Below are 26,130 nucleotides of genomic sequence, written 5' to 3'. Positions count from 1 at the left end.
ATGTTAAATTGGCTCCCAGCCGGTCAGGATACATCTATGCCCTGACAATCGTGGACCACTATTCCCGTTTTCTAGTGGTGGTCCCGGTAAAGGACTTGACAGCCCAAACAGCGGCCAGAGCCTTCCAGCAATACTTCTGCCGTCCACACGGGTATCCGGAACAGGTCCTGACAGACCAGGGTCCAGCATTCGAGGCTGAAATCTTCCAGGAGTTCTGCAACCTCTCTGGCTGTAAGAAAATTCCGACAACGCCTTACCATCCACAAACCAACGGGATGTGTGAGAAGATGAACAATATAGTCATTGATCTCCTGAAGACGTTGCCCCTGGAGGAACGCAGCCTGTGGCCAGAAAAACTGCCGGACCTGATAGACCTATACAACAATATCCCGGTGAATGCTACCAACTGCACCCCGGCTTACCTGATGCGAGCCAGACCGGGTAAGCTGCCCGTAGACCTGGAGATGGGAGTCCTAATACCTGAGGACACCTCCCCGGATGCGGACTGGGATACGGAAAGGCAACTGCAGTACAAGAAGGTACAGGAGAGTGTGGAGAAGAGCCTGGCCCAGGTGAGAGAGAAGCAAGAAAGACTCTTCAATCAACACGCCCCTGCTGGTCCCCTAGAACCTGGTGAGCAAGTCCTAAAGCGAAAAAGAAGGCTACATAAGTTGGACGACCAGTGGGAAAGGGAACCCTACACCGTACTGCAGTCTGACCACGACAACCCAAAGGTGTGCGTAATCACCAAGGACGGAGGAGAAACCACTAGTGTTGTCTCCAGAGACCACCTCAAAAGGTGTCCCGAGCAACTCCGTAGTGCAGAAGAGGATCAGAGTGACCTTGAACCCGCAGAGGACAAGGAAGAAATGATCAGCACCATTCTCGGAGAGTTCCCTCAGTCCTGGACTCGCATAAATGATGCCATAGTGGTACCCGTCCTGCATTTCCTGCAACCGGCCCAGCAACAACCAACACCAGAGCCGGAAGGTGAAGAGGAGCCAGCAGTTCCAGAGGCAGAAGAGCCTGTACCAGCAGCCCAGGAGAGTCAACCCTCTGCTGACAGTGAGCCTGCCATGCCTGCGGTAAGCCAAAGAACCCGCAGACAGCTGCCTGCCCTACCTGTACACCCAGCTGGTAGCTGTACCCCTAACGCTAGTGGGGAAAGCCAGGTTGGTCCACCACCAGACAGTGGGTTAAGGAGGTCAACCAGGAGCACAAAGGGGCAGATACCCACTCTCTGGAGAATATAGAGTGTACTAAGATTGTAAATAACCCTGTTGCCAAATGTTGAAATGTTTGCCAAGTTAAATGCATGTTTATTAATAGTGTGTTTCAGTTTCTTGCAGCTACCGTAAGGACTCACAGGTTATGGATTTTTATAACCGGGACCTTGTATGGACTGCATTCTGAGCCTAACCCAGGAATGAACTAAGACTGTGAAGGACTTGGGGTAGGACAGACCCCCACCTGGTTAAGGCTCCCGTTGTATTGGTGATATGGACACCCGGTCACAGGCCACACTGTGACCTTAAGTACTCAATTTGTGCGTCGTCTGTCTATTAATGTTTTATTGTTATGCATATTGTCTTTGTTTATTGTTTAGTCCCGGAGTACTAAATTTCACTAGGGGGGAATGTGTCACCCTTGCCTGGATGCCACAAAATGTATTAAAGCTGTGTCTGAGAGCAAGGGGGGGTTCTCTGGTCAGGGGAACATTAGCATGCAATGCCTCCTGTCTCAGGCCAGTAGGGGGAGCAGGCTGCCCCTATAAAAGCTGGTGCTGTGGGCAGGGTTAGAGAGAACTGGATTGCCTGTCTCAGCTCTGAGACGTGTCCCAGAGTGGAGCAGGGACAGAAAGTTGATTGCACCTAAGAGGAAGTGTGGCAGGAGGAGAGCCACAAGCCAGAGACAAGAGGCGAAGAGAGCCTGTCTTGGCAGAGAAAAGACTTAATTTTACCAGACTTTGGTGTCTGAGGCTGGAAGGATTCCACATCCCCCAGCAGAGAACCAGTCCGCAAGGGACTGTGTATTCCTTGGCCTAAGAAGCCTGGAGGCCCTGCCACAACTGAAGGGACCAGTAAAGCCGTACAAGGCTGGGAGCAGAAAGGAACCCACGTCGCAGGCCATACAGGCGAGAATACACGGAAAGCTCGGAAACGTGGGCTGTTACCCTATCAGGAGGAGATAGCCAGAAGGAGCGCAGAAAGCACGGTAGGCCTACACCCTCACCCTGACCAGGGCCAATTTCCCCGTTGCTCTCAGACGTCCAGGTCCCCTCCTAGCCGGGACTGTTTATGGGTCAGTTTACCTGTTGTAGTAAAGACCCTGGACTGCAACTTGTTGTCTGTGTGCTCCTTGCTCCTCCCGCACTATCAGCACTGGGATTCTCACTACCATCACTCCCACCATCCATTATACTGCCCTGGGGCCGCACTCTTCCCGTGGGGAGTCACACTATCCTAGCTGCACACCTCATCAGCCCCAGCGGTCTGCATGCAGCAGCGGTTCCTAATAACCGCAATCCACGGGTGGCGTAGTCGGACATTATTAGCAGAACGTAGAAGACTACCATTGGCCTGACCACCCTGAGCCACGGAACCGGGTCGGCACTACTACCCCCATCGTCTCCCTATTGCCCGGATCCGAGTGCCCCACGGCCCAGGGGGCGAGTCACATGCATCAGACTCTCCTGCCTGTTTTATGATTTCAGGGCCCTATCAGGAATGACCCCTCCCCCTCCCCAATTCCTGAGGCCCCGGGTGCTTTTAACGCCATCATTTCCACACGGCTAGCTGCGGAGTCAATAAGCACTCCTAGCCGTGACAAGGAGCTCGGTGTCAGGCCTGCGTGAAGGCGGCGGGGTAGCGTACTTAGCTGCCAAATGGCTCAGAGGCCTTGGGGCTTCCATCATCTAAGTTACTTAAGGTCGGTGTCCGGCAAGGCGCCGTTCCATGCTAGCCGAGCTGGGCAGTAGGGCAAAACGTTATCAGAATGGTCTACAGCACCCGGTGTCCCCAGGAGGTCTCCCATCCAAGTACTGTCTGAGCCCAGCCCTGCTTTGCTTCCGAGATCAGACGAGATCGGGCGTATCCAAGGTGGTATGGCCAGTAGACGCTGCTCGATTCATCGCCCGGCCAGCCTTTCTCAGGATCGCTTGGTGGCGAGCAATCTGGCCGTAACGGGGCGGGCTCCGAAGGCTCCATGCAAAGTCTGTGCCGTCCCTACAAGTGTGGTTTGTTTAGCAGTGATTCACCCGCCGCATCAGGTGTCTTCAAAAATTTCTCGGCGCAGGGTCTCCTGCAGGCTAAACCCTTCATCGCGGTAATGTGACAGAAAAAGCAAGCTGGACCCGTAACTTGGGGGCGGAGCGAGACGTCCAGTGGTGAATGAAGGAAGAGGGTGAGATGGTTGCCAGTGACTTTGAGCTGCTCTTCAGGGGGGAGGGTCGTGTTGCCTGCAAAGGTCTTCTGCTTGGGGTTACCGGTGGTTGCCTCCAGCCACGCGGGAGACGCTGGTCCTGGTGAAAAGGAGCCTAGTATTAAAAGTAAAGAAGCAACAATGCTGGAGGCCCACGGTGATCAGAAGGATGCTGGTATTTTGCAGAGATGAAATAGCGCAAGAGAGAAAGCAAATGAAAAAAAGAAAAGAGAATGAATGTGTGCACTTATTATTATTATTATTATTTATTATTATAGCGCCATTTATTCCATGGCGCTTTTCATGTGATAGGGATATACATAACAAAAGCATTTACATAATCTTAACAAAACGAGTCAGCGACTGGTACAGGAGGAGCGAGGACCCTGCCCGCGAGGGCTCACAGTCTACAAGGGATGGGTGAGGATACAGTAGGTGAGGGTAGAGCTGGTCGTGCAGTGGTGTTTATTGCAGGTTGTAGGCTTGTCGGAAGAGGTGGGTCTTCAGGTTCCTTTTGAAGGTTTCCACGGTCGGCGAGAGTCTGATATGTTGGGGTAGAGAGTTCCAGAGTAGGGGTGAAGCATGGGAGAAATCTTGTATACGATTGTGGGAGGAGGAGATAAGAGGGGAGTAGAGCAGGAGATCTTGTGAGGATCGGAGGTTGCGTGCAGGTAAGTACCGGGAGACTAGGTCACAGATGTATGGGGGAGACAGGTTGTGGATGGCTTTGTATGCCATGGTTAGAGTTTTGAACTGAATTCTCTGGGCAATGGGGAGCCAGTGAAGGGATTGACAGAGAGGAGAGGCCGGGGAATAGCGGGGGGACAGGTGGATTAGTCGAGCAGCAGAGTTTAGGATAGATTGGAGAGGTGCAAGAGTGTTGGAAGGGATGCCACGGAGCAGGAGGTTGCAGTAGTCGAGGCGGGATATGATGAGGGCATGCACTAGTGTTTTTGCAGAGTCTTTGCTGAGGAATGCACGGATCCGGGAGATGTTTTTGAGTTGGAGTCGGCAGGAGGTGGAAAGGGCTTGGATATGTGGCTTGAAGGAGAGATCAGAGTCCAGGGTTACCCCAAGGCAGCGAGCTTGTGGGACTGGGGAGAGTGAACAGCTATTGACGTTGATGGATAGGTCGGATGGGGGATGTGAATGAGAGGGTGGAAAGATGATGAACTCTGTTTTATCCATGTTGAGTTTTAGAAACCTGTCGGAGAAGAAGGATGAGATGGCGGACAGACATTGTGGGATTCTGGTTAGTAGGGAGGAGATATCGGGTCCAGAGAGGTAGATCTGTGTGTCGTCAGCATAGAGATGATACTGAAAGCCGTGAGACTCTATGAGCTGTCCCAGGCCGAAGGTGTAGATGGAGAAGAGCAGAGGTCCTAGAACTGAACCTTGGGGGACACCGACAGATAGGGGGCGAGATGAGGAGGTGGTGCGTGAGTGGGAGATGCTGAATGTCCTGTCTGTTAAGTATGAGGAGATCCAAGATAGAGCCAAGTCCGTGATGCCAAGAGATGAGAGAATCTGGAGTAAGAGGGAATGGTCCACTGTGTCAAAGGCAGATGACAGGTCCAGAAGGAGGAGGATGGAGTAGTGTTGCTTGGATTTGGCATTTAGTAGGTCATTGGTGACTTTGGTCAGGGCAGTTTCAGTCGAGTGATGCGGTCGGAAGCCAGATTGTAGACGGTCGAAGAGGGAGCAGGAGGAGAGGTGGGAGGACAGTTCAAGGTGGACATGTTGTTCTAGAAGTTTTGAGGCAAAGGGGAGGAGTGATATGGGGCGGTAGCTGGTCAGAGAGGAAGGGTCAAGGGAGGGCTTTTTGAGGATGGGTGTGATTGCGGCATGTTTGAAACATGAGGGGAAGACTCCGGTTGTTAGTGATAGATTGAAGAGGTGGGTTAGGGTTGGGATGAAGACTGTGGTGAGGTTAGTGATGAGGTGGGATGGGATTGGGTCAAGTTCGCAGGTGGTGAGGTGTGATTTGGAGAGTAAAGAGGAGACTTGACCTTCTGTAATGGTGGAGAAGTGGGGTTTGGAGGAGGAGGGTTGAGTAGATATGAGGAGGGGTTGCGTGGACTTTAGGCCAAAGTTTTGTCTGATGGTGTCAATCTTCTGTTTGAAGAATGAGGCAAAGTCGTCGGCTGAGATGAGAGAAGAGGGAGGAGGTGCTGGGGGACGAAGGAGAGAGTTGAAAGTGTTAAATAGCTGTTTAGGGTTGTGAGATAGGGAGGATATGAGAGATGAGAAGTAGGTTTGTTTTGCTGTAGTGAGTGCGGACTTGAAATTAGTGAGGGATTGCTTGAATGCGATGAAGTGCTCGATGGAGTGAGACCTTTTCCATCTCCGCTCCGCAACCCTGGAGGCCCGGCGCAGTTCTTTGGTAAGTTTAGTGTGCCAGGGTTGCCTGTTGAATGTGCGAGGTGTGGTGTGTGTGAGAGGGGCGATCGAGTCTAGAGCTGCAGCTATTGTGGTGTTATATGAAGCAGCAGCAACGTCTGCATCGTGTAAGGAATTTATGTCTGTGAGAGGAAGGAGGGATTCAGAGAGAGAGTGTAGGTCAAGGTGTTTGAGATTTCTGCGAGGGTGTGTGAGTTTGTGGAGTGGGGATTGTGCACCCGGAGAGGAGAGGGTAGAGAATGTGAGGAGGTTATGGTCAGAGAGAGGGAGTGGTGAGTTAGAGAGGTTAGATAGGGAACAGAGGCGGGTGAAGATGAGGTCCAGTGTGTGGCCATCTTTGTGGGTGGGTGTGGAAGACCATTGAGTGAGTCCAAAGGAGGAAGTGAGGGATAGGAGCTTAGAGACAGACGAGTGGGGAGTGTCAATGGGGATGTTGAAGTCACCCATTATGATAGTGGGGATGTCAGTGGAAAGGAAGTGAAGCAGCCAGGTAGTGAAATGGTCTAAGAAGGTGGTGGCTTGCCCTGGGGGTCGGTAAACGACGGCCAGTTGGAGGTTGGAGGGGGAATAGATGCGCACACAGTGCACCTCAAAAGAGGGGAGTGTAACGGAGGGTGGCAGTGGGATTTTGGTGAAAGCGCAGAGTTCTGATAGGAGGAAACCTACGCCTCCACCATGTTTGCCATTGGGGCGGGGGGTGTGGGAAAGGTGGAATCCGCCATATGAAAGGGCAGCTGGGGAGGCTGTGTCAGAGGGGGTGAGCCAGGTTTCGGTGATGGCGAGGAAGGAGAGTTTGTTTGTAATGAAAAGATCGTGGATGAAGGAAAGTTTGTTGCAGACAGAGCGAGCGTTCCAGAGAGCTCCTGTTAGTATAGCTGAGGAGGTGGGTATTAGTTGGATGGGTATGAGGTTAGAAGGGTTGCGACAGTTTGAGGAAGGTCGTGGATAGGAGGTAGAAGTGACTGTGGGGATATGGCGAGGAGGACCAGGATTTGGAGAGATATCTCCAGCAGTGAGGAGGAGCAGAGAAAGTGTTTGCAGGTGGGAGGAAGAGAGAGCATGAGGTGGCTGTCTGTGTTTGGAGATCCAGGATTGAATGTTGAGGAATAATTTGGAGGAGGAGGTGAGATGAATGGGGAGAATAGAGGGAGAGATGAAGAGTTTCTTACTTGGTGTAGGGATTTGAGGGGTTATTAGAAAGTGGAGGACTATAGAGGAAAAAGTGAGAGCTAACAGAAACATAGTTAGTAGAGAGTAAGTGGTCAAAGTGTTTGTTACCTGACTCCTGCCCTGACTAACGGCCTCTGAAAGGGAATGGAAAAAAGGCATAGAAGAGAGTGCCCCCTGCTGGTGGAAGGAAGGAAAAAGCAAAAGCCTACAGCACCTGGTATTCCCAGGCAGTCTCCCATCCAAGTACTAACCAGGCCCAACCCTGCTTAGCTTCCAAGATCAGACAAGATCAGGTGTGTTCAGGGTGGTTTGGCCATAGGCACAAACAAACCTCTCACTTGCTGCTCTTCTACTTTGAAGTCTGGCTGCGGGCTGCCCTTTCCAGTGCTCAGCAAGACCAGGTCCTTTTGTGCTTTCCCTTCTCTTCAATTTTTTTGCTGGCTTCCTTAAAAGGTCTTGTAGACAGAAGGCCCCACTCAGAGCCGCTGAGCTCACTGATCGGCTGCAGCGCTGTCGACGGAACGTCAGCTTCGAGGCCAATGCCACAGGCCGGGAGCAGAGGCGAGACTCACCGGTAGACCCGGGTAGGGTGAGTAGAGCGCGGTTAGCTGCTTTCTAATAGCCTGCAGCCGGGGTTTAACTTTTAATGAAAGGGAACAATCCCTTTGACTGTCTGCAGCGCGCCACACCTAGGAATCGCACTCTCACACACAAGCCAGCATGCACACGTGCTCGCACGTGACAACACCCCCTATCTGCCCCTACAACCTCTCCGTCACCATGCGTCAGACTCTCCTGCCTGTTTTATGATTTCAGGGCCCTAGCAGGAATCACCCCCCCCCTCCCCAATTCCTTCCTTGCCTTCCTTGCACTGAGGTTAGCTCTTTGTCAGCCGTCTTGGTTACACAAGCTTCTTTGCAGAGAAACATGTTACTTCTACTGGCCCTCGCTAGGTGGCCGGCATCCAAAAACTTCCCTGGGCACCTGCTGAAAGCCTGGCCCCTTCACGGCCCCTGGTGCTTTTAACGCCATCATTTCCACACGGCGAGCTGCGGAGTCAATAAGCACTCCTAGCCGTGGCAAGGAGCTCGGTGTCAGGCCTGCGTGAAGGCGGCAGGGTAGCGTACTTAGCTGCCAACTGGCTCAGAGGCCTTGGGGCTTCCATCATCTAAGTTACTTAAGGTCAGTGTGCGGCAAGGCGCCGTTCCATGCTAGCCGAGCTGGGCAGTAGGGCAAAACGTCATCAAAATGGTCTACAGCACCCGGTGTTCCCAAGAGGTCTCCCATTCAAGTACTGTCCAAGCCCAGCCCTGCTTTGCTTCTCAGATCAGACGAAATCAGGCGTATCCAAGGTGGTATGGCCAGTAGATGCTGCTCGATCCATCGCCCGGCCAGCATTTCTCAGGATCGCTTGATGGCGAGCAATCTGGCGGTGACGGGGCGGGCTCCGAAGGGTCCATGCAAAGGCTGTGCCATCCCTACAGGTGTGGTTTGTTTAGCAGTGATTCACCTGCCGCATCAGGTGTCTTCAAAAATGTCTCGGCGCAGGGTCTCCTGCAGGGTAAACCCTTCATCGCGGTAATGTGACAGAAAGAGCAAGCTGGACCCGTAACTTGGGGGCGGAGCGAGACGTCCAGGGGTGAATGAAGGAAGAGGGTGAGATGGTTGCCAGTGACTTTGAGCTGCTCTTCAGTGGGGAGGGTCGTGTTGCCTGCAAAGGTCTTCTGCTTGGGGTTACCGGTGGTTGCCTCCAGCCACGCGGGAGACGCTGGTCCTGGTGAAAAGGAGCCTAGTATTAAAAGTAAAGAAGCAACAATGGTGGAGGCCCACGGTGATCAGAAGGATGCTGGTATTTTGCAGAGATGAAATAGCGCAAGAGGGAAAGCAAATGAAAAAAAAGAAAAGAGAATGAATATGTGCACTTGTGAAAGGGAATAGAAAAAAAGGCACACAAGAGAGTGCCCCCTGCTGTTGGAAGGAAAGAAAAAGCAAAAGCCTACAGCACCTGGTATTCCCAGGCAGTCTCCCATCCAAGTACTAACCAGGCCTGACCCTGCTTAGCTTCCAAGATCAGATGAGATCAGGCGCGTTCAGGGTGGTGTGGCCGTAGGCAGAGACAAGCCTCTCACTTGCTGCTTTTCTACTTTGACGTCTGGGTGCCGGCTGCCCTTTCCAGTGCTCAGCAAGACCAGGTCCTTTTGTGCTTTCCCTTCTCTTCAATTTTTTTGCTGGCTTCCTTAAAAGGTCTTGTAGACACAACGCCCCACTCAGAGCCGCTGAGCTCACTAATCGGCTGCAGCGCTGTCGACGGAACGTCAGCTTCACGGCCAATGCCACAGGCCGGGAGCAGAGGCGAGACTCACCGGTAGACCCGGGTAGGGTGAGTAGAGCGCGGTTACTTGCTTTCTAATAGCCTGCAGCCGTGGATTAACTTTTAATGAAAGGGAACAATCCCTTTGACTGTCTGCAGCGTGCCACACCTAGGAAGCGCACTCTCACACACAAGCCAGCATGCACACGTGCTCGCACGTGACACCACCCCCTATCTGCCCCTACAACCTCTCCGTCACCATGCGTCAGACTCTCCTGCCTGTTTTATGATTTCAGGGCCCTAGCAGGAATCACCCCCCCTCCCCAATTCCTTCCTTGCCTTCCTTGCACTCAAGCACTCTTTATGGACAGGGACTGTCCCACTTGACTGGCGCCAAGCAAATGTGGTACCAATATTCAAAAAGGGGTCTAAAAGTGACCCTGGGAACTATAGACCAGTCAGCTTAACATCTGTTGTGGGTAAATTGTTTGAAGGATTTCTTAGAGATGCTATTGTAGAATATCTTAATGATAATAACTGTCTAACTCCATATCAACATGGACTCATGAGGGATCGCTCCTGCCAAACAAACCTGATGGCCTTCTATGAGGAGGTGAGCTTACAGCTGGACCGGGGAGAGTCAGTGGATGTTGTATACCTTGACTTCTCCAAAGCGTTTGATACCGTGCCACACAAAAGGTTGGTATATAAAATGAGAATGCTTGGTCTGGGGGATAATGTGTGCATGTGGGTAAATAGCTGGCTGGGTGATAGAAAGCAGAGGGTGGTTATCAATGGTGTAAGCTCAGGGTGTGTCAGGGTTACTAGCGGGGTGCCTCAAGGGTCTGTCTTGGGCCCTATATTATTTAATATATTTATTAATGATCTAGTGGAAGGGTTGCATAGTAAAATAGCAATATTTGCAGATGATACTAAACTTTGTAAAGTAGTTAATACAGATGAGGATAGGGCACAGCTACAGGAGGATTTAGATAAATTGGGGAGTTGGGCCAAAAAATGGCAAATGGGGTTCAATGCCGATAAATGTAAGGTCATGCACATGGGAAAGAAAAACAGCAGTCACCCAGACATATTAAATGGGAAACCGTTGGGGAAATCTGACATGGAGAAGGACCTGGGCATCTTGGTTAATAGCAAATTAAATTGGAGTGCCCAGTGTCAGGCAGCAGCTGCGAAGGCAAATAGAGTCATGGCATGCATCAGAAGAGGAATAGGGGCATATGATGAGAACATTGTTCTTCCTCTGTATAAAGCGCTGGTAAGGCCGCACTTAGAATATTGTGCACAGTTCTGGGCTCCGGTGCTCAGGAAATACATATTGGAGCTAGAGAGGGTACAAAGGAGGGCGACTAAGGTAATAAAGGGAATGGAGGGACTAGAATACCCAGAGAGGTTGTCAAAATTAGGCCTATTTACGTTGGAAAAGAGAAGGCTTAGGGGAGACCTCATAAACATGTATAAATACATCAGGGGGCAGTACAGAGATCTCTCCCATGACCTGTTTATACCAAGGATGGTGACAAAGACGAGGGGGCACACTATGCGCCTGGAGGAAAGGAGGTTCCTGCACCAGCATAGAAGGGGATTCTTTACGGTCAGAGCCGTGAGACTCTGGAACTCTCTGGGAGAGGAAGTGGTGATGTCCAACTCACTTAATGAGTTCAAGAGAGGCCTGGACGCCTTTCTTGAGAACAATAAAAGTACATCTTATGCTTAGTGATAGTTAATTAATCCAGGGATTTAATCTGACTGCCAGATTGGAGTCGGGAAGTGAATTTTTCCTCAATGATGTAAATTGGCCTATACCGCATGGGTTTTTTTTGCCTTCCCCTGGATCAACGCTGCGGAATACCTGCAGTGCACAAGAAATAGGCTGAACTCGATGGACGCTTGTCTTTTTTCGGCCTTATAAACTATGTCTATGTAATATATGCACTGAGGTTAGCTCTTTGTCAGCCGTCTGGCTTGGTTACACAAGCTTCTTTGCAGAGAAACATGTTACTTCTGCTGGCCCTCGCTAGGCGGCCAGCATCCAAAACCTTCCCTGGGCACCTGCTGAAAGCCTGGCCCCTTCACGGCCCCGGGTGCTTTTAACGCCATCATTTCCACACGGCGAGCTGCGGCATCAATAAGCACTCCTAGCCGTGGCAAGGAGCTCGGTGTCAGGCCTGTGTGAAGGCGGCGGGGTAGCGTACTTAGCTGCCAACTGGCTCAGAGGCCTTGGGGCTTCCATCATCTAAGTTACTTAAGGACGGTGTCCGGCAAGGCGCCGTTCCATGCTAGCCGAGCTGGGCAGTAGGGCAAAACGTCATCAAAATGGTCTACAGCACCCGGTGTTCCCAGGAGGTCTCCCATCCAAGTACTGTCTGAGCCCAGCCCTGCTTTGCTTCCGAGATCAGACGAGTTCAGGCGTATCCAAGGTGGTATGGCCAGTAGACGCTGCTCGACCCATCGCCTGGCCAGCCTTTCTCAGGATCGCTTGGTGGCGAGCAATCTGGCCGTGACGGGGCGGGCTCCGAAGGGTCCATGCAAAGGCTGTGCCGTCCCTACCGGTGTGGTTTGTTTAGCAGTGATTCACCCGCCGCATCAGGTGTCTTCAAAAACGGCTCGGCGCAGGGTCTCCTGCAGGCTAAACCATTCATCGCGGTAATGTGACAGAAAGAGCAAGCTGGACCCGTACCTTGGGGGCGGAGCGAGACGTCCAGGGGTGAATGAAGGAAGAGGGTGAGATGGTTGCCAGTGACTTTGAGCTGCTCTTCAGGGGGGAGGGTCGTGTAGCTTGCAAAGGTCTTCTGCTTGGGGTTACCGGTGGTTGCCTCCAGCCACGTGGGAGACGCTGGTTCTAGTATTAAAATTAAAGAAGCAACAATGCTGGAGGCCCATGGTGATCAGAAGGATGCTGGTATTTTGCAGAGATGAAATAGCGCAAGAGAGAAAGCAAATGAAAAAAAGAAAAGAGAATGAATGTGTGCACTTGTGAAAGGGAATGGAAAAAAGGCATAGAAGAGAGTGCCCCCTGCTGGTGGAAAGAAGGAAAAAGCAAAAGCCTACAGCCACTTGTATTCCCAGGCGGTCTCCTATCCAAGTACTAACCAGGCCCGACCCTGCTTAGCTTCCAAGATCAGGCGTGTTCAGGATGGTGTGGCCGTAGACAGAGACAAGCCTCTCACTTGCTGCTTTTCTACTTTGACGTCTGGCTGCCGGCTGCCCTTTCCAGTGCTCAGCAAGACCAGGTCCTTTTGTGCTTTCCCTTCTCTTCAATTTTTTTGCTGGCTTCCTTAAAAGGTCTTGTAGACAGAAGGCCCCACTCAGAGCCGCTGAGCTCACTGATCGGCTGCAGCACTGTCGACGGAACGTCAGCTTCACGGCCAATGCCACAGGCCGGGAGCAGAGGCGAGACTCACCGGTAGACCCGGGTAGGGTGAGTAGAGCGCGGTTACTTGCTTTCTAATAGCCTGCAGCCGGGGATTAACTTTTAATGAAAGGGAACAATCCCTTTGACTGTCTGCAGCGCGCCACACCTAGGAAGCGCACTCTCACACACAAGCCAGCATGCACACGTGCTCGCACGTGACAACACCCCCTATCTGCCTCTAAAACCTCTCCGTCACCATGCGTCAGACTCTCCTGCCTGTTTTATGATTTCAGGGCCCTAGCAGGAATCACCCCCCCCTCCCCAATTCCTTCCTTGCCTTCATAGAATCATAGAATCTTAGAATCATAGAATGGTAGAGTTGGAAGGGACCTCCTGGGTCATCTGGTCCAACCCCCTGCTCAAAGCAGGATTCACTAGATCATCTCAGACAGATGTCTGTCCAGCGTCTGTTTGAAGACGTCCATTGAAGGGGAACTCACCACCTCTCGTGGCAGCCTGTTCCACTCATTAATCACCCTAACTGTCAAAAAGTTTTTTCTAATATCTAATCTGTGTCTCCTCCCATTTAGTTTCATCCCATTGCTTCTAGTCTTTCCTTGTGCAAATGAGAATAAAGATCATCCTTCTACAATGTGACAGCCCTTGACATATTTGTAGACAGCTATTAAGTCTCCTCTCAGTCTTCTTTTTTGCAAGCTAAACATTCCCAAATCCTGCAACCGTTCCTCATAGGACATGGTTTGCAGACCAGTCACCATTCTGGTCGCTCTTCTCTGAACTTGCTCCAGTTTGTCTATGTCTTTTTTAAAATGTGGTGCCCAAAACTGTACACAGTATTCCAGATGAGGTCTGACCAAAGAGGAGTAAAGACCGATAATGACTTCACGTGATCTAGACTGTATGCTTCTGTTAATACATCCCAGAATTGTATTTCCCTTTTTTGCTGCTGCATCACACTGTTGACTCGTGTTCAGTCTATGATCTATTAGTATACCTAAGTCTTTTTCACATGTACTGTTGCTTAGCTCTATTCCTCCCATTCTGTATATGCTTTTTTCATTTTTATTGCCAAGATGTAGTACTTTGCATTTTTACCTGTTAAAAACCATTCTGTTGGTTGCTGCCCACTACTCCAGTTTATTTAGGTCTTTTTGAATCCTCTCTCTCTCTTCTCTAGTATTAGCTATCCCTCCTAGCTTTGTGTCATCAGCAAATTTAATCAGTTTACCCTCAATTCCTTCATCTAAATCATTGATAAAGATGTTGAACAATACAGGTCCCAGGACGGAGCCCTGTGGTACCCCACTTGAGACATTCATCCAGCTGGATGTGAAGCCATTTACAACAACCCTTTGAGTCCGATCACTAAGCCAGTTATGAATCCACCTAACAGTTGCCTGGTCCATTGCATACTTGGTCATTTTTTCAATAAGGATGGTGTGAGATACTTTGTCAAATGCTTTGCTGAAGTCAAGATATACTATATCTACAGCATTTCCCTGATCCACCCAGTCAGTGATTCTGTCATAGAAGGAAATTAAGTTAGTCTGACATGACTTGTTAGTTACAAACCCATGCTGACTCTGGTTAATCACTTCATTCTTATCCATGTACTTACATACATGTTGTTTAATAATTTGTTCAAAGATCTTTCCTGGTATAGAAGTCAGACTCACCGGCCTAAAGTTCCCTGGGTCCACCTTCTTCCCCTTTTTGAAGATAGGAACAACATTTGCTCTTCTCCAGTCTTCTGGGACTTCTCCTGTTCTCCAAGAATTTTCAAAGATTATGGAGAGTGGTTCTAAAATTTCTTCTACGATCTCCTTCAGTACTCTGGGGTGTAATTCATCTGGACCTGGAGACTTGAACTCATTTATGTTAGCTAAATATTCCCTCACAATCTTTCTGTTTACAGATAACTTGGATTCCTCTATTCCTTTAAAAGGACAGTGAAGATCAGTTGATGTTACATTTTCTTTCTGAGAGAAAACAGATGCAAAATAGGAATTAAAAAGTTCGGCCTTCTCAACATCCTCTCTTACCATTTCTCCATTTTCATCCTGTAAAAATCCTATAGCATCTTTGACTTTTCTTTTACTTTTGACATACCCCCAAAATCCTTTTTTATTGCTTTTGACATCTCTTGCAAGCCTTAATTCATTGTCAGCTTTAGCTAACCTGATACGTGCCCTGCAGGATCTGCAGACTGCATTATAATCTTCTTTAGATATGCCTCCCTCTTTCCATTTAATAAACATTTCTTTCTTTCTTTTTAGCATGTGTTTAAGTTCTGTGTTCATTCATCCTGGTTTCCTTAAATGCTTCCCATTCTTCCTACTTTTCGGGATTGTTAACGATTGTGCTTTGAGAATCTCATTTTTAAAAATTTCCCATCCTTCCTGGACATTTTTGTCCTTAAGGACATCCAGCCATTGGATCCTTCCTATTCTCTTTCTGAGTCTCTTAAAATCTGCCTTTCTAAAATCTAACCTTGAAGTTTGAGTCTTCACATGTCTTCCTCCTCTAGTTATCCAAAATTCTATAATAGCATGATCGCTGCCTCCTAGGGTCCCAGCCACCTTTACCTCCTCAACCATTTCCTCCCTGTTTATAAGGATTAGATCCAAAGTAGCAGATCCCCTTGTTTTCTCCCCTACCTTTTGGAAGATAAAGTTGTCAGCAAGAGAGGATAAGGATAACCTTCCTTGCACTGAGGTTAGCTCTTTGTCAGCCGTCTGGCTTGGTTACACAAGCTTCTTTGCAGAGAAACATGTTACTTCTGCTGGCCCTCGCTAGGCGCCCGGCATTCAAAACCTTCCCTGGGCACCTGCTGAAAGCCTGGCCCCTTCACGGCCCCGGGTGCTTTTAATGCCATCATTTCCACACGGCAAGCTGCGGAGTCAATAAGCACTCCTAGCCGTGGCAAGGAGCTCGGTGTCAGGCCTGCGTGAAGGCGGCGGGGTAGCGTACTTAGCTGCCAACTGGCTCAGAGGCCTTGGGGCTTCCATCATCTAAGTTACTTAAGGTCAGTGTCCGGCAAGGCGCCGTTCCATGCTAGCCGAGCTGGGCAGTAGGGCAAAACGTCATCAAAATGGTCTACAGCACCCAGTGTTCCCAGGAGGTCTCCCATCCAAGTACTGTCTGAGCCCAGCCCTGCTTTGCTTCCGAGATCAGACGAGATCGGGCATATCCAAGCTGGTATGGCCAGTAGACGCTGCTCGATCCATCGCCCGGCCAGCCTTTCTCAGGATCGCTTGGTGGCGAGCAATCTGGCCGTGACAGGGCGGGCTCCGAAGGGTCCATGCAAAGGCTGTGCCGTCCCTACAGGTGTGGTTTGTTTAGCAGTGATTCAACCGCCGCATCAGGTGTCTTCAAAAATTGTCTCAGCGCAGGGTCTCCTGCAGGCTAAACCCTTCATCGCGGTAATGTGACAGAAAGAGCAAGCTGGACCCGTAACTTGGGGGCGGAGCGAGACGTCCAGGGGTGAATGAAGGAAGAGGGTGAGATGGTTGCCAGTGACTTTGAGCTGCTCTTCAGGGTGGAGGGTCGTGTTGCCTGTAAAGGTCTTCTGCTTGGGGTTACCGGTGGTTGCCTCCAGCCACGCGGGAGACGCTGGTCCTAGTATTAAAATTAAAGAAGCAACAATGCTGGAGGCCCACGGTGATCAGAAGGATGCTGGTATTTTGCAGAGATGAAATAGCGCAAGAGAGAAAGCAAATGAAAAAAAGAAAAGAGAATGAATGTGTGCACTTGTGAAAGGGAATGGAAAAAAGGCATAGAAGAGAGTGCCCCCTGCAGGTAGAAGGAAGGAAAAAGCAAAAGCCTACAGCAGCTGGTATTCCCAGGTGGTCTCCTATCCAAGTACGAACCAGGCCTGACCATGCTTAGCTTCCAAGATCAGGCGTGTTCAGGGTGGTGTGGCCGTAGGCAGAGACAAGCCTCTCACTTGCTGCTTTTCTACTTTGACGTCTGGCTGCCGGCTGCCGGCTGCCCTTTCCAGTGCTCAGCAAGACCAGGTCCTTTTGTGCTTTCCCTTCTCTTCAATTTTTTTGCTGGCTTCCTTAAAAGGTCTTGTAGACACAACGCCCCACTCAGAGCCGCTGAGCTCACTGATCGGCTGCAGCGCTGTCGACGGAACGTCAGCTTCACGGCCAATGCCACAGGCTGGGAGCAGAGGCGAGACTCACCGGTAGACCCGGGTAGGGTGAGTAGAGCGCGGTTACTTGCTTTCTAATAGCCTGCAGCCGGGGATTAACTTTTAATGAAAGGGAACAATCCCTTTGACTGTCTGCAGCGCGCCGCACCAAGGAAGCGCACTCTCACACACAAGCCGGCATGCACACGTGCTCGCACGTGACAACACCCCCTATCTGCCTCTACAACCTCTCCGTCACCATGCGTCAGACTCTCCTGCCTGTTTTATGATTTCAGGGCCCTAGCAGGAATCACCCCCCCCTCCCCAATTACTTCCTTGCCTTCCTTGCACTGAGGTTAGCTCTTTGTCAGCCGTCTGGCTTGGTTACACAAGCTTCTTTGCAGAGAAACATGTTACTTCTGCTGGCCCTCGCAAGGCGGCCGTCATCTAAAACCTTCCCTGGGCACCTGCTGAAAGCCTGGCCCCTTCACGGCCCCGGGTGCTTTTAATGCCATCATTTCCACACAGCGAGCTGCGGAGTCAATAAGCACTCCTAGCCGTGGCAAGGAGCTCGGTGTCAGGCCTGCGTGAAGGCGGCGGGGTAGCGTACTTAGCTGCCAACTGGCTCAGAGGCTTTGGGGCTTCCGTCATCTAAGTTACTTAAGGTCGGTGTCCGGCAAGGCGCCGTTCCATGCTAGCCGAGCTGGGCAGTAGGGCAAAACGTCATCAAAATGGTCTACAGCACCCGGTGTTCCCAGGAGGTCTCCCATCCAAGTACTGTCTGAGCCCAGCCCTGCTTTGCTTTCGAGATCAGACAAGATCGGGCGTATCCAAGGTGGTATGGCCAGTAGACGCTGCTTGATCCATCGCCCAGCCAGCCTTTCTCAGGATCGCTTGTTGGCGAGCAATCTGGCCGTGAAGGGGCGGGCTCCGAAGGGTCCATACAAAGGCTGTGCCGTCCCTACTGGTGTGGTTTGTTTAGCAGTGATTCACCCGCCGCATCAGGTGTCTTCAAAAATGTCTCAGCGCAGGGTCTCCTGCAGGCTAAACCCTTCATCTCGGTAATGTGACAGAAAGAGCAAGCTGGACCCGTAACTTGGGGGCAGAGCGAGACGTCCAGGGGTGAATGAAGGAAGAGGGTGAGATGGTTGCCAGTGACTTTGAGCTGTTCTTCAAGGGGGAGGGTCCTGTTGCCTGTAAAGGTCTTCTGCTTGGGGTTACCGGTGTTTGCCTCCAGCCACGCGGGAGACGCTGGTCCTTGTGAAAAGGAGCCTAGTATTAAAAGTAAAGAAGCAACAATGCTGGAGGCCCACGGTGATCAGAAGGATGCTGGTATTTTGCAAAGATGAAATAACGCAAGAGAGAAAGCAAATGAAAAAAAGAAAAGAGAATGAATGTGTGCACTTGTGAAAGGGAATGGAAAAAAGGCATAGAAGAGAGTGCCCCCTGCTGGTGGAAGGAAGGAATAAGCAAAAGCCTACAGCACCTGGTAATCCCAGGTGGTCTCCCATCCAAGTACTAACCAGGCCTGACCCTGTTTAGCTTCCAAGATCAGACAAGATTGGGTGTGTTCAGGGTGGTGTGGCCGTAGGCAGAGACAAGTCTCTCACTTGCTGCTTTTCTACTTTGACGTCTGGCTGCCGGCTGCCCTTTCCAGTGCTCAGCAAGACCAGGTCCTTTTCATAGAATCATAGAATCATAGGATGGTAGAGTTGGAAGGGACCTCCTGGGTCATCTGGTCCAACCCCCTGCTCAAAGCAGGATTCACTAGATCATCTCAGACAGATGTCTGTCCAGCCTCTGTTTGAAGACGTCCATTGAAGGGGAACTCACCACCTCTCGTGGCAGCCTGTTCCACTCATTAATCACCCTAACTGTCAAAAAGTTTTTTCTAATATCTAATCTGTGTCTCCTCCCATTTAGTTTCATCCCATTGCTTCTAGTCTTTCCTTGTGCAAATGAGAATAAAGATGATCCTTCTACAATGTGACAGCCCTTGACATATTTGTAGACAGCTATTAAGTCTCCTCTCAGTCTTCTTTTTTGCAAGCTAAACATTCCCAAATCCTGCAACCGTTCCTCATAGGACATGGTTTGCAGACCAGTCACCATTCTGGTCGCTCTTCTCTGAACTTGCTCCAGTTTGTCTATGTCTTTTTTAAAATGTGGTGCCCAAAACTGTACACAGTATTCCAGATGAGGTCTGACCAAAGAGGAGTAAAGACCGATAATGACTTCACGTGATCTAGACTGTATGCTTCTGTTAATACATCCCAGAATTGTATTTGCCTTTTTTGCTGCTGCATCACACTGTTGACTCATGTTCAGTCTATGATCTATTAGTATACCTAAGTTTTTTTCACATGTACTGTTGCTTAGCTCTATTCCTCCCATTCTGTATATGCTTTTTTCATTTTTATTGCCCAGATGTAGTACTTTGCATTTTTCCCTGTTAAAAACCATTCTGTTGGTTGCTGCCCACTGCTCCAGTTTATTTAGGTCTTTTTGAATCCTCTCTCTCTCTTCTCTAGTATTAGCTATCCCTCCTAGCTTTGTGTCATCAGCAAATTTAATCAGTTTACCCTCAATTCCTTCATCTAAATCATTGATAAAGATGTTGAACAATACAGGTCCCAGGACGGAGCCCTGTGGTACCCCACTTGCGACATTCATCCAGCTGGATGTGAAGCCATTTACAACCACCCTTTGAGTCCGATCACTAAGCCAGTTATGAATCCACCTAACAGTTGCCTGGTCCATTGCATACTTGGTCATTTTTTCAATAAGGATGGTGTGAGATACTTTGTCAAATGCTTTGCTGAAGTCAAGATATACTATATCTACAGCATTTCCCTGATCCACCCAGTCAGTGATTCTGTCATAGAAGGAAATTAAGTTAGTCTGACATGACTTGTTAGTTACAAACCCATGCTGACTCTGGTTAATCACTTCATTCTTATCCATGTACTTACATACATGTTGTTTAATAATTTGTTCAAAGATCTTTCCTGGAATAGAAGTCAGACTCACCGGCCTATAGTTCCCTGTGTCCACCTTCTTCCCCTTTTTGAAGATAGGAACAACATTTGCTCTTCTCCAGTCTTCTGGGACTTCTCCTGTTCTCCAAGAATTTTCAAAGATTATGGAGAGTGGTTCTAAAATTTCTTCTACGATCTCCTTCAGTACTCTGGGGTGTAATTCATCTGGACCTGGAGACTTGAACTCATTTATGTTAGCTAAATATTCCCTCACAATCTTTCTGTTTACAGATAACTTGGATTCCTCTATTCCTTTAAAAGGACAGTGAAGATCAGTTGATGTTACATTTTCTTTCTGAGAGAAAACAGATGCAAAATAGGAATTAAAAAGTTCGGCCTTCTCAACATCCTCTCTTACCATTTCTCCATTTTCATCCTGTAAAAATCCTATAGCATCTTTGACTTTTCTTTTACTTTTGACATACCCCCAAAATCCTTTTTTATTGCTTTTGACATCTCTTGCAAGCCTTAATTCATTGTCAGCTTTAGCTAACCTGATACGTGCCCTACAGGATCTGCAGACTGCATTATAATCTTCTTTAGATATGCATCCCTCTTTCCATTTAATAAACACTTCTTTCTTTCTTTTTAGCATGTGTTTAAGTTCTGTGTTCATCCATCCTGGTTTCCTTAAATGCTTCCCATTCTTCCTACTTTTTGGGATTGTTAACGATTGTGCTTTGAGAATCTCATTTTTAAAAATTTCCCATCCTTCCTGGACATTTTTGTCCTTAAGGACATCCAGCCATTGGATCCCTCCTATTCTCTTTCTGAGTCTCTTAAAATCTGCCTTTCTAAAATCTAACCTTGAAGTTTGAGTCTTCACATGTCTTCCTCCTCTAGTTATCCAAAATTCTATAATAGCATGATCGCTGCCTCCTAGCGTCCCAGCCACCTTTACCTCCTCAACCATTTCCTCCCTGTTTATAAGGATTAGATCCAAAGTAGCAGATCCCCTTGTTTTCTCCCCTACCTTTTGGAAGATAAAGTAGTCAGCAAGAGAGGATAAGAATTTGCTTGACCTGTTAATTTTACTTGAGAGAGATTCCCAACAAATGTCTGGATAGTTGAAATCTCCCATGACCACTACGTCATATTTTTGGAGAACTTGGTCATTTGATACATAAAGAGTTCATCCATATCTTCAGCTTGCCCAGGTGGCCTGTAGTAAATGCCTACAATGGTGTCCTTTCCGTTGTTCTCTCCTTGTATTCTTACCCAAACAGTTTCCACAGAACTCCCATTCTCTGAAGCTTCAATCTCTGTGCAGATATACACTTTTCTAACATACAATGCAACACCTCCTCCTCGTTTATCAAGTCTGTTTCTTGCAAATAAGTTGTATCCTTTTAGCCTTTTATTCCAATCATGTGTATCGTCCCACCAAGTTTCAGTGATTCCAATGACATCATATTCCTTTTCCTGCATTAGTAGTTCCAATTCTCCTTGTTTGTTGCCCATGCTTTGTGCATTTGTATAAAAACATTTTAGTTTGTGATTGGTTTCTCTTCCTCCCATATTTTTATTATTTAAATTGTTTTGTCTTTGTTCTTCCTTTCCACTTCCAGTAGCAGAGATCTCAATAGTATTTGTCAGCTGTATGGCTTTTTCTGGCCTTTTGCTTCCCTTCCCACATTGTTCTAGTTTAAAGCTCTTCTGATGAGTGTAGCAAGGCGACTTCCAAATACATGTTTTCCAGTCTTCGTAAGGTGCACCCCATCTCTAGCAAGTAGTCCATCGTATAGGTAATTCATTCCGTGATCCAGAAATCCAAATCCTTGTTGACGGCACCATCGACGTAGCCAGTTGTTCACCTGTAGAATCTTATTCCACCTCATTGTTCCATGGCCATCCACTGGGAGGATGGATGAGAAGACCACCTGCGCTCCCAATTCTTTCACTTTCTTGCCTAAGTCTTCAAAGTCACTGCAGATGGTTTCCAGGTCCTTTCTTGCGGTGTCATTTGTCCCCACATGTATTAGCAGGAATGGGTAGTGATCTGTAGGTCTGAAGAGTCTTGATATCCTGTCAGACACATCTTTAATTTTTGCTCCTGGAAGACAGCACATTTCTCTTGAGGTTATGTCTGGTCTGCAGATAGCGGCCTCTGTTCCTCTTAACAGGGAATCCCCCATGACCACCACTCTCCGTTTTTTCTTCACAACATTCTTCTTTCTCCATCCAGGAGGATTCTGAGGGCTTACAAGGTTATTCATTGCTGGCAAAGTCTTATTTTGCTGTATTTCTTCATGGTTCTCCTGCGTGAGAGCCTGGTACTGGTTCCTGAGCAGTATGGGTGCTGACTGCCTCTCGATCCTCCTGCTTCTGTGGGTCACATGCTTCCATTCCTCTGTTTCGTGAGGTGCAGTTCGAATTTCTTCTCTTTCTGAATCATGAAGAGATAATTCTGCTCTGTCTAAGAACTCTTCACCTTCCTTAATGATTTTCAAGGTAGTTAACCTCTCTTCTAGATTTCGCAACTTTTCCTCCAACAGGGACACAAGCTTGCATTTCTGGCATGTGAAGTTTGGCTTTTCCACTGGCAAGTCTGCGAACATGTAGCAGGATATGCAGCTCACCAAATGGCTCCTGGACTCTTCCATGTTCTTATTGTTAATGTTCTGAAAGCAGTGAAAAAAGCTTAAAAAAAAAGCTTCAAAATGCGCGCGCCAATAGGCGCGCGGTTTACCGATGTCCTCTTTTCAGCTCCAACAGCCAAAATCCAGTGTTCTTTGAGCTCGCGGAGACTCTTCACTTACCCCAAAATGCAGTGGGAATATGCAAATTATCTCCTCAGGACTCCTCCCCTGGTTTACCGATGTCCTCTTTTCAGCTCCAACAGCCAAAATCCAGTGTTCTTTGAGCTCGCGGAGACTCTTCACTTACCCCAAAATGCAGTGGGAATATGCAAATTATCTCCTCAGGACTCCTCCCCTGGTTTACCGATGTCCTCTTTTCAGCTCCAACAGCCAAAATCCAGTGTTCTTTGAGCTCGCGGAAACTCTTCACTTACCCCAAAATGCAGTGGGAATATGCAAATTATCTCCTCAGGACTCCTCCCCTGGTTTACCGATGTCCTCTTTTCAGCTCCAACAGCCAAAATCCAGTGTTCTTTGAGCTCGCGGAGACTCTTCACTTACCCCAAAATGCAGTGGGAATATGCAAATTATCTCCTCAGGACTCCTCCCCTGGTTTACCGATGTCCTCTTTTCAGCTCCAACAGCCAAAATCCAGTGTTCTTTGAGCTCGCGGAGACTCTTCACTTACCCCAAAATGCAGTGGGAATATGCAAATTATCTCCTCAGGACTCCTCCCCTGGTTTACCGATGTCCTCTTTTCAGCTCCAACAGCCAAAATCCAGTGTTCTTTGAGCTCGCGGAGATTCTTCACTTACCCAAAAATGCAGTGGGAATATGCAAATTATCTCCTCAGGACTCCTCCCCTGGTTTTGTGCTTTCCCTTCTCTTCAATTTTTTTGCTGGCTTCCTTAAAAGGTCTTGTAGACACAACGCCCCACTCAGAGCCACTGAGCTCACTGATCGGCTGCAGCGCTGTCGACGGAACGTCAGATTCACGGCCAATACCACAGGCCGGGAGCAGAGGCGAGACTCACCGGTAGACCCGGGTAGGGTGAGCAGAGCGCGGTTAGTTGCTTTCTAATAGCCTGCAGCCGGGGATTAACTTTTAATGAAAGGGAACAATCCCTTTGACTGTCTGCAGCGCGCCACACCTAGGAAGCGCACTCTCACACACAAGCCAGCATGCACACGTGCTCACACGTGACAACACCCCCTATCTGCCCCTACAACCTCTCCGTCACCATGCGTCAGACTCTTCTGCCTGTTTTATGATTTCAGGGCCCTAGCAGGAATCACCCCCCCATCCCCAATTCCTTCCTTGCCTTCCTTGCACTGAGGTTAGCTCTTTGTCAGCCGTCTGGCTTGGTTACACAAGCTTCTTTGCAGAGAAACATGTTACTTTTGCTGGCCCTCGCTAGGCGGTCGGCATCCAAAACCTTCCCTGGGCACCTGCTGAAAGCCTGGCCCCTTCACGGCCCCGGGTGCTTTTAACACCATCATTTCCACACGGCGAGCTGCGGAGTCAATAAGCACTCCTAGCCGTGACAAGGAGCTCGGTGTCAGGCCTGCGTGAAGGCGGCCCGGGTAGCGTACTTAGCTGCCAACTGGCTCAGAGTCCTTGGGGCTTCCATCATCTAAGTTACTTTAGGTCGGTGTCCGGCAAGGCGCTGTTCCATGCTAGCCGAGCTGGGCAGTAGGGAAAAATGTCATCAAAATGGTCTACAGCACCCGGTATTCCCAGGACGTCTCCCATCCAAGTACTGTCCGAGCCCAGCCCTGCTTTGCTTTCGAGATCAGACGAGATCGGGCGTATCCAAGGTGGTATGGCCAGAAGACTCTGCTTGATCCATCGCCCGGCCAGCCTTTCTCAAGATCGCTTTGTTATGATCTGCTACAGAGAGTATGGAAAGAAAGGATATCTATCCCTACAATAGAACTAAACTAGATCCCTACGATGTAACGGGGAACCTGATCCTGCGATCAGACCCGCTAAAGTCCTCGGCTAGTCTGAACGCAGACCTATAGATGTGAGGTAGGGATCCCTACAAGATCTTGGGACTGGGAAAAGTTGGACACCTCCTAGCAGAAATAGTAGCAGTCAAAGACAAACACACAACAAAAAGGCATAGGGGTCAGAAGACCTAGCAAAACTAAAAGAGAACGGCAACAGAGCAACAAGCTAGCTCAACAGTAGTAAATACAAATGAAGTCCAGCAAAGCCAGGAGGGCGGAGCCGAATTAAATAGGCAAAATGGTCATGTGACCAGCAAACTAAAAAAACCTAACAGGAGAGTTGTAACAGTACCCCCTCTTCTAAGAGGATCCTCCGGATCCCCTAGGCCCAGGCTTACCAGGAAACCTCCTGTGAAACGCTCGGACAAGTCTGTTGGCAGAAACATAATCCGCTCTCACCCATGAGTTATCCTCAGGTCCGAAACCCTTCCAAGCGACGAGATACTGCAAACTCCCTCTATACCGTCTAGAATTTAGGATGCGGGAAATTTCATATTCCCCGTCCTCCACCACCGGAGGAACAGTGGCAGAGGCGTCACCATCCGACACATCAGCTTTTTTCAACAGAGAAACATGAAACACCGGATTAATCCTCCAGGACGTAGGAACCTCCAGCCTAACAGCAGATTGGTTAACTATCTGAAGTACCTTAAAGGGCCCTACGAACTTGGGACCCAATTTTTTAGAAGGAATCCTCAATCGCAGAATCTTAGAGGACAACCAAACCATGTCACCAACCGCAAACAAAACCTCTTGCCGTTTCCTATCAAAGTACCTCTTAGATTTTTTGTTAGCCTCCTGAAGATTACCACGCACATCCGTCCAAACTCTCTCCAAATCACCGGAAAAACTCTCCTCCTCAGGCACAGCCGAAACCAATTTGGAAAATGACTCAAAAGACGGATGTCTCCCAGAACAACAAAAAAAAGGCGAACACCCAGCAGAAGAGGATGTATGGTTGTTAAGAGCAAATTCAGCAAGTGGCAGAAACTCAGACCACCCCTCTTGATTGTCTGCCACAAAACAATGCAAGAACTGCTCAACATCCTGGTTCTTCCTTTCTGTCTGGCCATTAGACTCAGGATGATATCCGGATGAAAACGACAAATGAACTCCCAACCTGTCACAAAAGGCACGCCAAAAACGAGCCACGAACTGAGGTCCCCTATCAGAAACAATGTCAGTAGGAACACCATGTAGTCTGACAATCTCCTTGACAAAGGCCTTAGCGAGTGTCTTAGCGCAAGGCAGTTTGATGAAGGGAACCAAGTGACACATCTTGCTAAAACGGTCCACGACCACCCAGATGACCGTGAAACCTTCAGAGGGAGGAAGGTCAGTAATAAAGTCCATAGCCAGATGTGTCCAAGGTGCACTAGGAACCTCCAGAGGGCAAAGCAACCCCGCAGCAGGAGCATGCGAAGACTTGGATCTTGCACACACAGTACATTGGCGCACCCACTTAATGACTTCCTTCTGCCATCCAGGCCACCAAAAACTGCGACCCACAAGTCTCTTGGTCTCAGAAATTCCTGGATGACCTGCCAACCGAGACTCATGACACTCAACAAACAAATCTCTCCTAAAGGTCCTAGGCACAAACAACCTCCCATGGGGAGTGTTAGATGGGGCATTCTCCTGTGCTTTAAGAATCTCATCCTCCAAAA

General features: G+C 49.0%; 3 non-coding genes and 7 pseudogenes across 3 annotated transcripts; all 10 read right to left on the bottom strand.

The window, feature by feature from the left end:
- Window positions 1-2,996: 2,996 nt before the first annotated feature.
- Window positions 2,997-3,116, bottom strand: LOC141268051 (5S ribosomal RNA; annotated as a pseudogene).
- Window positions 3,117-7,192: 4,076 nt separating this feature from the next.
- LOC141266664 (5S ribosomal RNA) lies at window positions 7,193-7,311 on the bottom strand. The gene has a single exon (XR_012320693.1). It is a non-coding gene; the product is annotated as a 5S ribosomal RNA (ribosomal RNA).
- A 929-nt stretch (window positions 7,312-8,240) lies between these two features.
- LOC141269292 (5S ribosomal RNA) lies at window positions 8,241-8,360 on the bottom strand (annotated as a pseudogene).
- Window positions 8,361-8,983: 623 nt separating this feature from the next.
- On the bottom strand, window positions 8,984-9,102 carry LOC141266617 (5S ribosomal RNA). The gene has a single exon (XR_012320647.1). It is a non-coding gene; the product is annotated as a 5S ribosomal RNA (ribosomal RNA).
- Window positions 9,103-11,640: 2,538 nt separating this feature from the next.
- LOC141268213 (5S ribosomal RNA) lies at window positions 11,641-11,760 on the bottom strand (annotated as a pseudogene).
- A 606-nt stretch (window positions 11,761-12,366) lies between these two features.
- Window positions 12,367-12,475, bottom strand: LOC141270304 (5S ribosomal RNA; annotated as a pseudogene).
- A 3,316-nt stretch (window positions 12,476-15,791) lies between these two features.
- LOC141267952 (5S ribosomal RNA) lies at window positions 15,792-15,911 on the bottom strand (annotated as a pseudogene).
- A 1,655-nt stretch (window positions 15,912-17,566) lies between these two features.
- Window positions 17,567-17,686, bottom strand: LOC141268489 (5S ribosomal RNA; annotated as a pseudogene).
- A 621-nt stretch (window positions 17,687-18,307) lies between these two features.
- On the bottom strand, window positions 18,308-18,426 carry LOC141267097 (5S ribosomal RNA). The gene has a single exon (XR_012321112.1). It is a non-coding gene; the product is annotated as a 5S ribosomal RNA (ribosomal RNA).
- A 5,741-nt stretch (window positions 18,427-24,167) lies between these two features.
- Window positions 24,168-24,285, bottom strand: LOC141269365 (5S ribosomal RNA; annotated as a pseudogene).
- Between the last annotated feature and the right edge of the window lie 1,845 nt (window positions 24,286-26,130).

Source organism: Phyllobates terribilis, unplaced genomic scaffold, assembly GCF_046119375.1.
Source record: "Phyllobates terribilis strain yellow unplaced genomic scaffold, ASM4611937v1 Scaffold_4__5_contigs__length_816908805, whole genome shotgun sequence".
Lineage (NCBI taxonomy): Eukaryota > Metazoa > Chordata > Amphibia > Anura > Dendrobatidae > Phyllobates > Phyllobates terribilis.
This window is presented reverse-complemented; position numbering and strand designations above follow the sequence as displayed.